Source organism: Mauremys mutica, chromosome 2 (genome assembly GCF_020497125.1).
Source record: "Mauremys mutica isolate MM-2020 ecotype Southern chromosome 2, ASM2049712v1, whole genome shotgun sequence".
NCBI lineage: Eukaryota > Metazoa > Chordata > Testudines > Geoemydidae > Mauremys > Mauremys mutica.
Window position 1 is genome coordinate 84,190,796 of NC_059073.1, and position 11,105 is coordinate 84,201,900.

Below are 11,105 nucleotides of genomic sequence, written 5' to 3' on the forward strand. Positions count from 1 at the left end.
CTAGGCATGTTATTTTGACGTTACAAATGGGAGGAGCTTGGATTAGTACCTCCACTTTTTTTTTTTTTAAACCAATTTGATCCCTGCATGTCACTTCTCTGCATGGCAAATCTGGACCAATTCAACTGAGTAGCCACTTTAGTTCAGCTACTCGGCATTTAAAAAACAAAACAATTTGCTGTCATTCACAAAGAAAGCAATAGCATTTAATGCACTTAAACAAGCCACCCCAGGCCTAAAATGTCATGAACTAATGCAAATACCATACCACAGAGAAAAAAAAAACAGAGCTGGCAATTCTTTGAAGCCACATAAAGGCTTGGAATTAGTAACTTCACTAAAGTCCAACCAATGCCAGCTATTTAGTTCGTTTTCCACCTCATTGGCCAAGACTTGGATGTGCCCTGGACAGCTAGTCTCAGAATACTGCCTTTTGTAAGTGCACTCTAAAGGGCATTTTATATGGGGGAACAAGTATCTTCTGATTTCTGGGTTTGTCCCCATTAGGGATTTTTGCATTGCTGTAGCTATACCGAACAACTACACTGGAGCAAATTCCCAGTGTTGATGTGCGGCACTTCTGTAAAATGGGCTTGTACCAGTGTGACTAAGGAAAAGGAAACCAGGTGCCCCACTTAATAGTGCAATGTATTTACACTGTGAGAGAGAGAGTTACACTGGCATAGTTACACTTGTAGCAAGGGTTCCTAATGCAGTCAAGCCCTCATTTCAACTTCCAACCTCAGCGAGCCATAAACCAGGGACAACCTTGTTTAACACATCAGCGAATCTGATTGATATGTTGATATCATCCAAGTTCAAAGCAACACGTCCTGGCAAGATAAAAGCTATTTTCTTTAGTAATTTACTGCTTCCTTCTTCCACAACCCCAGCAGACAAAACAATAGAGAGGGGGAAAGGGGTCAGGTTGCACCAATTATTTTAAGAAATAAGAATACTTTGGCATAAAGTAGGCCTAACCTGTTACTGTAAACATCAGCAGTCCTGTCACTGTCTCAGCCCATGTAAATGCACTAATGGCGCCCCACCAAAGTCAGTGAAATATGTACATAGTTCAGACATACAAGTTAAATCCCAGGCAGCAACAATAAAGAATAGGAACCTGAGGACTTTTCCCAGGTTTTATCTTCTGTAGGCATCAGTGCTGAGAGGGTAGTAATGCAGCTACTAATTTCTTCTCAGAACAAATTCTGCTTCCTCTGTTTGTGTGGAACTTCCTCCAAGTGTTGTGACTAGGGCAACATAACTTGGTAGAATACAATAGTGCTGAGCTGGGATTGTTGTCACCTGTCCTTTCTTGTCTCTGAGCTGCCAACAAGTTACACCTAAGTTAGAGTAAAAAAGCCTGAACACAGCAGCTTTCATTTTTGCATAGATTAATCTATTTACTTAAGGTAAAAATGGAAGACCTATGCCATGCACAAACCTGTTTAAATCAACAGCAAAACTCCTATCCAAAAAAATGCAGTAATGATAAAAAAGACCAACATACTATAAATTGCTTAAGAAAAAAAGTAAAACTCACTTGTTAGTTATTGGGCAGTTAACTATCTATGGCCTCAATCCAGGAAATTAGCAGCCCCCAATCCAGCCCAATTATTTGTATGATTAAAGTTCAGCACATGCTTAATGCTTTACTGAATCAGGGCCTTGAATCGGATTTGCACAGAATTTGTTTTGGTTTGGATCTGGATTCAGATCTGTAGCCCAGTTGATTGGGTACAGATTTTTTTATTTGGAGGAGGTGAAAACTTTCACTCTGGGACAAAAGACATTTTAATTTTCCACTGTTTAAGAGACAGGAAAAAAATTATGTTTTTCCAGTGCCCTTAGTTTCCTTGTGTATTATAGACTTACTGACACATTGGGCCAAATCCTATCACAGGTACACTGATGCAACTTTACAGACTGGGTTTGGAATAGTATGGGTCTGAGAGGAGCATTTGGGTGACTGAGATGGTGATTTGTGTTAATAAGTGGGCATAAGTTTTAAAGTGCCCTAAGAATGGCCATACTGGGTCAGACTAAAGGTCCATCTAGCCCAATATCCTGTCTTCCGACAGTGGCTAATGCCAGGAGGTCAGTCATGGCTCTATATCTATATATCCTTTATAATCAGATTTTTGGAAAGCATTGAGGGATGGGCTAAAGTTACACAACAATATTCCCTTAGTTATACTCTATAGACGCATCCTAATGAAATAGCGAGGAGCTACTATATTATTTTGTACCAGTCAAAGTGCTCTCAGTCTGGTTTCACTCCCAAATAGAGTAAGTTGTACTAATTGAGCCTAGAGGTTGTGAATCACTATGGTCGGATCAATGTTAGAAAAACTCCCATGTTCACAAGTTTTCAACAGTTGTGGTTATTTTGGCATTCCAAAGCACTGAGGAATACAAAATGTCCCTGATGCTCTAAACCAACCTTACAATCAATAGGAAGATGCTTTTGATCAAAGGATTGTTATGAAGAAGTTTCTCAAAGTGCTTTCCTATACCTATCAATATTACTTTGGTCTTGCCTGGGTCCAATTGCATCGAGCAGCTGCTCTCTCAGGTATTGGGAAAGCTGGGAGCAGGGTGCTATTTGCATTGGATGTCAAAGAGATGTATGCAGTTGGATATCGTTTGTATATCACTGATAGTTGAGCCCATGACATCTAGTTAACTATATGAAGCCACTATAAGAATAATTAGAGCTGATGGGAGTCCGCCAGTGAGTGCACTAGCCCTCTGAGTTTGGTCTTGAAGGACTCAAGCCATTTTGGTGTATTTCTATGCATCCTTATTTCATAGAACTGAAATAAGAGAGTTTAGTGATCAACAGTATTGAAATGTCATAAATGGTAATCCAGGATGACCATGGATGTGTTATCCTGGTCTATAGACAGGAGGCCACCTAAAGGAACAATAAGTGTTGTCTCTGTACCACCTCCGGGCCTGAACCCTGAGTGAAAGGGATCAAGGGCATAGCACAGGGGTGGCCAAACTTAATGGCCCTCCAAGCCGCATACGATAATCTTCAGAAGTTCAAGAGCTGGGCACACTTACTGGGGCTTCAGCTTCACTCCTTCTGAAGCCCCAACCCCCAAGACCCTTCCCCCACAGGGCCCAAAGCCCCAAGCTCCCCCTGCCCCAGTCTGGTTAGTTGGGAATAGGGTGGGGTGCTCTGCGAGCTGCATTTTAACTGTAAAAGAGCTGCATGTGGTTTAGCCACTCCTGGAATAGCAGATGACTGGTTTGAACATTGGCCTGCTAAACCCAGGGTTGTAAGTTCAATCTTTGGGGGGGCATTTAGGGAACTGAGATAAAAAAACCAAACAACTGTCTGGGGAATTTGTCCTTCTTTGAGCAGGGGGTTGGACTAGATCTCCTGAGGTCCCTTCCAACCCTCATATTCTAAGATATTAGCTTGCTTAGAAAAGGGAGGTTCAGTTCAGGGTGATAGCTAGCAAGATCACCAAACAATAGCTATTATTGATTAGACCAATGTGTATGTTCTTTAGGATAGAATAGGGTAGAATCCCTTCTTAGAAGGGAGCACTGGCTGTCTCTGCTGCTCAAGGAAAAATGTAAGAAGTTAGCATGGAAATCCAACTGTCCAAGAAAGACAATATTAAATTACACATTTGGTTTTGCACATATCAATAACAAATCCCATTCTGGAACATTAATGAAACCGTGATTGTTCTTTATAAAATATTTAAACAGTTAACATTTTTAATTAAAGGACCTTGCATTGTTCTTATGATTCATTAAGTCATAAAACTGGGTCTTAAAATGTATCTTTAGCTTAACAAACACTAATTCAGTTTTTACAGAGTAGATTGTTTTTAAATTATCATGGAGGATATTAAAATGAATTACAAATATTAAAAGCTGAATTTAAAGAGAACATTAAATGGAATAAAAACAAGTGAATAATCTTGTTGATAGAGCATTAGGTTTGAAGAGTTAATGCTTTAAAGTGCTGTTGAGAATTTTAATCTATAAACTCTGCTTCCCTCTTTTCCCCTTCAAAAAACATCTAGCTTAACATCTTCAGCTGTCTAACTCTATTTACCCTTGGTTCGCCACTTGGTAGTTGCATAACATTCTACATATTGAACATTGATTGAGCCAGATTCTGATCCCACTTACACTGGTGGGAATTGGGAATAACTATTGAAAAATCAATGGTGCATTACTGGTGTAAAAAGAGATCTAGGTCTGCTATATGTCATTACTACTGCCACTACTACTACTTTGTAATTCGTGTATCTAAAAGAAACGGGATTTTATTTACATTACAGGCAAAAGGATCCAATTCTATATAAACAGCAGTTTGTTGAATTGGTAGTCAGTAAAAATAATGAAATCTATAGATATTACTGAAATGAAGTGTGGAGTCAGTTTATGTTTTGTATTATCATGCATAGGAGCCCTAGTCATGGACCAGGAAACCTTTGCGCTAGGCACAATATCTGATGCATCTTTTGTTGCAGGACTGTTTTGTGCTTGCAGAGGAATGGACTCGGTCATCTAATAGTTCATTTCTGCCTTGAGGTTTTATCATCTTGACTACCAACGCAGGGAAAAAAAACAGGCAATAGGAAACAGATAACCCAGTTTTAGTGATCACATTTCCCTACCACAGCTGAGAAAATTCATAACTAATTTTGAGTAATTTCTCAGTAAGCAAAATCTAAGGCAGATCACAGAATTGTTTGAAATTATTCATGAATGCCTTCATGAAAACTGTCCTTCTATGAACAGCTTGCAAACAATTCATAATGAATATTTGATATTGAAACTATTCAATTAGCATTGTATTGGTTAGACAGACAAGTCTGGTTCGACAGACAAGTCTGGTTCTGTTCTTGGAGTGGATAGCTAGCCAAAGTAAAAATTTCAAATGCTGAATTTTACAGTAAATAGACAAGTTTGCTTTTGGCAAATTTTCAAGCTTAATATTCACTTCTCAAAAGTATTCATGCTACTACAAACAACTCCTGAAGTGTTCTTAGAAAGCAAACACAAAAAGGTTGTGAATATGGTTGAACTGAAATTTGATTTTGGATTCAGATGTTTTTGGACATTTCTGCTCCCCTCCCCCACTATTCATTCAGTTCTATTCCCCCTCTCCTCTGATAGTGTATGTAAACCCCACAAAATGATTGATGGCAAGAGTTAAAAGCTTACCTCAAAGCAAAGTAAGAGATTTATATTCTTTGACTGTTTCCAAAAGAGGGGAACATGATTGCTCTGTGTTCAGGTTTATGAAATGAAAGCTTCAGAATAGTAACCAGAAATTACAAAGGGGACAGTACACAAATGCAGCCCCCACCCCAATCCTCCACACTCTAAAAACCATTATCTTGAGAGCTAAAATCAATTTGATATAACAGCCCCCTGTGCCAACTGCCATTTTGCCAAACTCATTTGTTTTTTTTCTCAGCCATCACTAGCAAATGAACAACCACACAGATAGTTCAAACTCAGCTTTCAGATGAGTCATCCTGTTCCTGAAAACAGGCCAAACTGTGGCTCTGCCACAGGCAATATAAAACTACGGCTTTTAACTGTGAGGGTCTCAAAGAAGATACTCGGCAAAAGTCTAGCCAAGGAAAGTGCTTCCACTGTGAAGAATCATGCTAGAGGCTTGATCTAGATCAGCGACTGCTTCATAGGATTTCTTCCTTGGTGGCCCCTTGGGAAACCCCTGGCTGGAAACACCCCTCAGGTCCTTCCTTATTGTCATTTCCCCCTCACATACTCAGGCATCTGTGCTCCCTCATCAGCACTGGGGCTTCCCTTTCTATTGCCAAGACCTCAGGCTCAAGAAAAACAAAGAACTCGACTTCAGATTCTTAAGAGAGGCTTTTGTGTGTGTGTGTGTGGGGGGGTGTCAGGGGGGCACTTTTCCCTCCAGTCACCCCGCACACTTAATCATCCCCTGAGTGGAATCCCTTAAATTGAATGGAACCCCTGTCACCGAGAAGAGCCTAGTATGACCCCTCCCCCTTCACTTATAGGGAAGGGGAAGCAGCTAAACTGCCCACTACCTGTGTGTGTTTCTGGTACACCTCAACTGTGGCATAGCTCCATGGTATTCTTGCCCCTTCTTGAGACCCCTTGAAACACAGGCAGTGATTTATTTTTCCTGGTGGGTGCTCCACCTCCACCCTGTCCCAAGGCCCCACCCTGCCCACACCCTCCCATGAGTTCCTCCTGCCACCTGCGGCTAGTTGGTGCTCAGCACCCCCTATTTTTTCCATGCGTGCTTGAGCCCTGGAGCACCCATGAATTCAGAGCCTATGCCTTGAAGAGTCTGACATGGAGGACACACCCTGAAAACTGTTTCCTAGAGTGAGAGAACCAAGTTTTACCACATCTGTACCAGGAGCCCCTCTAGCAGCTGCTCCCCAACTGCAGGGAGCTGAAAAACAACATTTTCTTTTGAACAATGTGTACTACTGTCGCCTGGCCCTTCACACCATCTCTCTCCCTGATCTCCACCACATTTCCCAGGCTGGCTTCCCTACTTAAAGTACCTTCAGCCTGGAGGAACAAGCCTGCAGGAACCCCAGGAATGAGGCTCATAACATCAGTTGCCAAACCAACTGATTGCACAGACTGGTGGAACCTGTCTGTGCTAAGTAACTTCAGACTACAGAAACAGTCTTCAAACTAGCCCACCATTACACCCAGAGAACTCACTGGAGGAGCAGAGCCTTCTCCAGCTCTACCCCCGAGGCTACAGCCATGCTGGCAGGAAAAGCTAATGAGAGCTCACACAGAGTTTAGCTTCCATACTATTATTTAGCCCCTGGGGAAAATAGGATTGCACATTGGTTGAGTGGGTCTTTCTTCCAGTAGACAAGGTGGTAGGGGTACAAATGCACTGGAAGGCAGATATATTGTGACCAGATTCCCAGGGAAGCCAGCTGAGGTCACTCAATTAGGGTGAACTGCAAAGAATGAGGCAGATAATCCCCAAAGATGGTGGATATTCCAATACTTAGATTTATCAAGCCAACACAAAACAGCTTCTTTATTACCTTACTGGTTACTAAGGGTACGTCTACACTACAAGACTATTTCGAATCTACTTAATTCGAATTTGTGGAATCGACCTTATGAAGTCGAATTTGTGTATCCACACTAAATACACTAATTCGACTGTCTGAGTCCACAGTAACGGGGCCAGCGTCGACTTTGGAAGCGGTGCACTGTGGGAAGCTATCCCACAGTTCCCGCAGTCCCCACTGCCCACTGGAATGCTGGGTAGAGCCCCCAATGCCTGCTGGGGGAAAAAATGTGTCGAGGGTGGTTTTGGGTAACTGTCATCATTCAACCGTCACTCCCGCCCTCTCTCCTTGAAAGCGCCGGCGGGAAATCTGTTCGCGCCCTTCTCTGGTCGGTTACAGCTCGGACGCCACAGCACTGCGAGCATGGAGCCCGCTGCAATCATCGCTGCACTTATGGCCGTTGTCAACTCCTCGCACCTTATCGTCCACCTCTTCCACAGTCAGCTGCTGAGAAATCGGGCGAGGAGGCTCCGTCAGCGCGGTGAGGACAGGAAGTCACAGAGTGGCGCAGACCTCTCACAAAGCAGGGTACGCCGCGCAGTGGAGATCATGGTGGCAATGGGTCAAGTTCATGGTGTGGAACAGCGATTCTGGGCCCGGGAAACAAGCACGGACTGGTGGGACCGCATAGTGCTGCAGGTCTGGGATGAATCACAGTGGCTGCGAAACTTCAGAATGCGTAAGGGCACTTTCCTTGAACTCTGTGACTTGCTGTCCCCTGCCCTGAAGCGCCAGGACACCCGGATGCGAGCAGCCCTGACTGTGCAGAAGCGAGTGGCCATAGCCCTCTGGAAACTTGCAATGCCAGACAGCTACCAGTCAGTAGCGAACCACTTTGGCGTGGGCAAATCTACCGTAGGGCTTGCTGTGATTCAAGTAGCCCACGCAATCGTTGAGCAACTGCTCTCAAAGGTAGTGACTCTAGGAAACGTCCAGGTCGTCAGAGATGGCTTTGCCACAATGGGATTCCCAAACTGCGGTGGGGCTATAGATGGGACTCACATCCCTATCCTGGGACCAGCCCACCAGGCCAGCCATTACATTAACCGAAAGGGCTACTTTTCTATGGTGCTGCAAGCACTGGTGGACCATAGGGGACGTTTTACCAACATCTACGTCGGGTGGCCGGGCAAGGTTCATGACGCGCGTGTGTTCAGGAACTCTGGTCTGTTTAGACGCCTCCAGGCAGGTATTTTCTTCCCGGACCACAAAATAACGGTTGGGGATGTGCAGATGCCTACAGTGATCCTCGGGGACCCAGCCTACCCGCTAATGCCCTGGCTCATGAAGCCCTATACAGGCGCCTTGGACAGTGAGAAGGAACTCTTCAACTACTGGCTAAGCAAGTGCAGAAAGGTGGTGGAGTGTGCTTTCGGACGTCTCAAGGGGAGATGGCGGAGCTTACTGACTCGCTCGGACCTCAGCGAAAAAAATATCCCCGTTGTTATTGCTGCTTGCTGTGTGCTCCACAATCTCTGTGAGAGCAAGGGGGAGACCTTTATGGCGGGATGGGAGGTTGAGGCAAATCGCCTGGCTGCTGATTACGCTCAGCCAGACAGCCGTGCCGATAGAAGATCCCAGCGGGAAGCGCTGTGCATCCGGGAGGCTTTGAAAGCTAGGTTCCTCGGAGAGCAGGGTAACCTATGACTCTCCAGTTGATTTACAGAGAAGCTGAACCTGAGCCTGTTTCAGTGACTGTTGACTTCGATCTGCGGTTACATACCCCGTTCTCCAGGTTTCCCCCCTTCCAACACACGTTTTAAAATAAATTTAATGGAACACTGATTATTAACAAAGTTTTCTTTAATTATGAATTCCTGTTCAAGGGTTGAAACATGGACGCAGACTGTGGTGGGTACGGTGTGCACTGATGTACAGACCGCTTCTACACTAGAGGAATGACAGGCTCCTGCTCCTACAGCGGTCTCTGGGGGGAGGACGGTTGCAGGTGGGTGTGCAGGAAGGGGTGGGTTTTCAGGAAGGGGTGAGGGGTGCCATCTTTGGGACGGAGTTTGGATGCAGGCTCTGGGCTGGGGGTTGGGGCGTAGGAAGGGGTGAGGGGTGTGTGGGAAGGGTGAGTATGTGTCCGTGGATGAGGGCTCTTGCTGGGGCTCAGGGTGGAAGGGCATGGTAAGGGCAGCCTGCCTTGCCATTTGTGGATGGCAGGCGCTAGGACCCTGGGGCAGCATACACCTCCCAGACTGACCCTGGTGTCTAGTGACTGCAGTCTGTGTGTGTCCTGCTGTTGATCCTGCCCCCAAGTCTGTACCCTGGTAATGGAGGCTGTCCTATGCAATTAAAAAACCCCTCCCCCCCCTTCACACAAAGTCTTCTGACAAGGAAAACATGACGGAAACAGTGAATAACAACAAACTACTCTTAATACTCAACTACACAGTGGGGGGATGAAACTTGGATTTGGGACTGGGTGATCCAGGAAGGGAAGCACTTCTCAAAATTTATGGCTTGAGAGCTGTTTGGTACATGAGCGCTCTGCTGGGGTGGAGTGACAGTTTTCACGGCCCCTAGCGCCCCTCCTTCTTGTTATTTTGGGTGAGGGGGGGACAGGACTTTGTGGCGGGGGAGGGCGGTTGCAGATACAGTTCAGGGGGGCTCTCTCCTCCTGCCTGCGGTCCTGCAGAACATCTACAAAGCGCCGGAGCGTGTCCGTTTGCTCCCTCATTAGCCCAAGCAGCGTTTGAGTCACCTGCTGGTCTTCCTGCCGCCACCTGTCCTCCCGTTCGCTGTGTGAGCGCTGGTGCTGACGTAGGGTCTCCCTCCACTGTCTCTGCTCAGCCGCCTCGGCTCTGGAGCAGGCCATCAGTTCCGAGAACATGTCGTCCCTAGTCTTTTTCTTTCGCCGCCTAATCTGCGCCAGCCTCTGTGAGGGGGAAGCCGGGGCAGTTCGTGAAAGAGCCGCAGCTGTGTGATGGGAAAAAGGAAGTGATTTCCTTGAAAAGATACATGTTTGCGAACACTGAACACAGTCTAGTCAGTTTCTGTGAACAAGACCATACAGGGCACCTAGTCTCACGAGCTCTCAGGACAAGTTCGAGATTTCGGAATACGCTTTCATTGGCTGCGGTCTTGCACAGGAGATCGGACAAGCGGGGCGGTACAGCTGAATCCGTGTAGCAGCCAGGCCTGGTAAGCACTACACTATAGGCTGCTTAACAGTTAATGGATAGCTGTGCCCTCCCGCTGAAGGCAATCTGGAAAGCATAAAATCTGACCCTGTTCCAGCCCCTCGCGGCTGTGCCCGGGAAAGATCACTGTATGCTTTTCCTCTGTGGCCTCCAACACGTGGCTGTTAAACGAAGGTCATTGCTATGCAAAGTAAAAGTCAAGCATTCACAATAGTAACAGTACACTAATTGCCCTAATTAGATGCAGCAGTCGCCGAACGAGATTACCCTGAGGCGGGTCACTCGGAGAGAGAGAGAGAGGATGCTGCGAGAATCCCTGCACAGACCAGGACCGTATGCTGCCATGCTGGTGGAGGCAATGATTCCGCTGTACATTAGGATGGCCTGGCGCGGAAGAGTGTGCTTCCACGGAGCACCAAATAAGGCACCTCTCCCCAGGAACCTCCTGCGGAGATTTTTCGAGCTGCTCTACGAGAGCTTCGTGGAAGTGTCCCAGGAGGATTTCTGTTCCATCCCTATATGTGTGGACCTTCTTTTTATATAGTTTTATAGGGAAAAGTTTTTATATAGTTTTTATACATTTTTTATTCCTGTTTTTTAAAAAATAAATGTTTCCATGTTTATAGCACTTACCGACTGATCCTTCCCCTGATTCTGAGTCCGGGTTAACGGCCGGGGAGGGTTGGTAGGGGATCTCTGTGAGGGTGATGAAGAGATCCTGGCTGTCGGGGAAAGCGGTATTGTAAGCGCTGTCGCCTGCGTCGTCCTCCACAAACCCTTCCTCATCTTCCCCATCGGCGAACATTGCCGAGGAACTGCCCGTCGACACTATGCCATCCTCAGAGTCCACGGTCACTGGTGGGGCAGT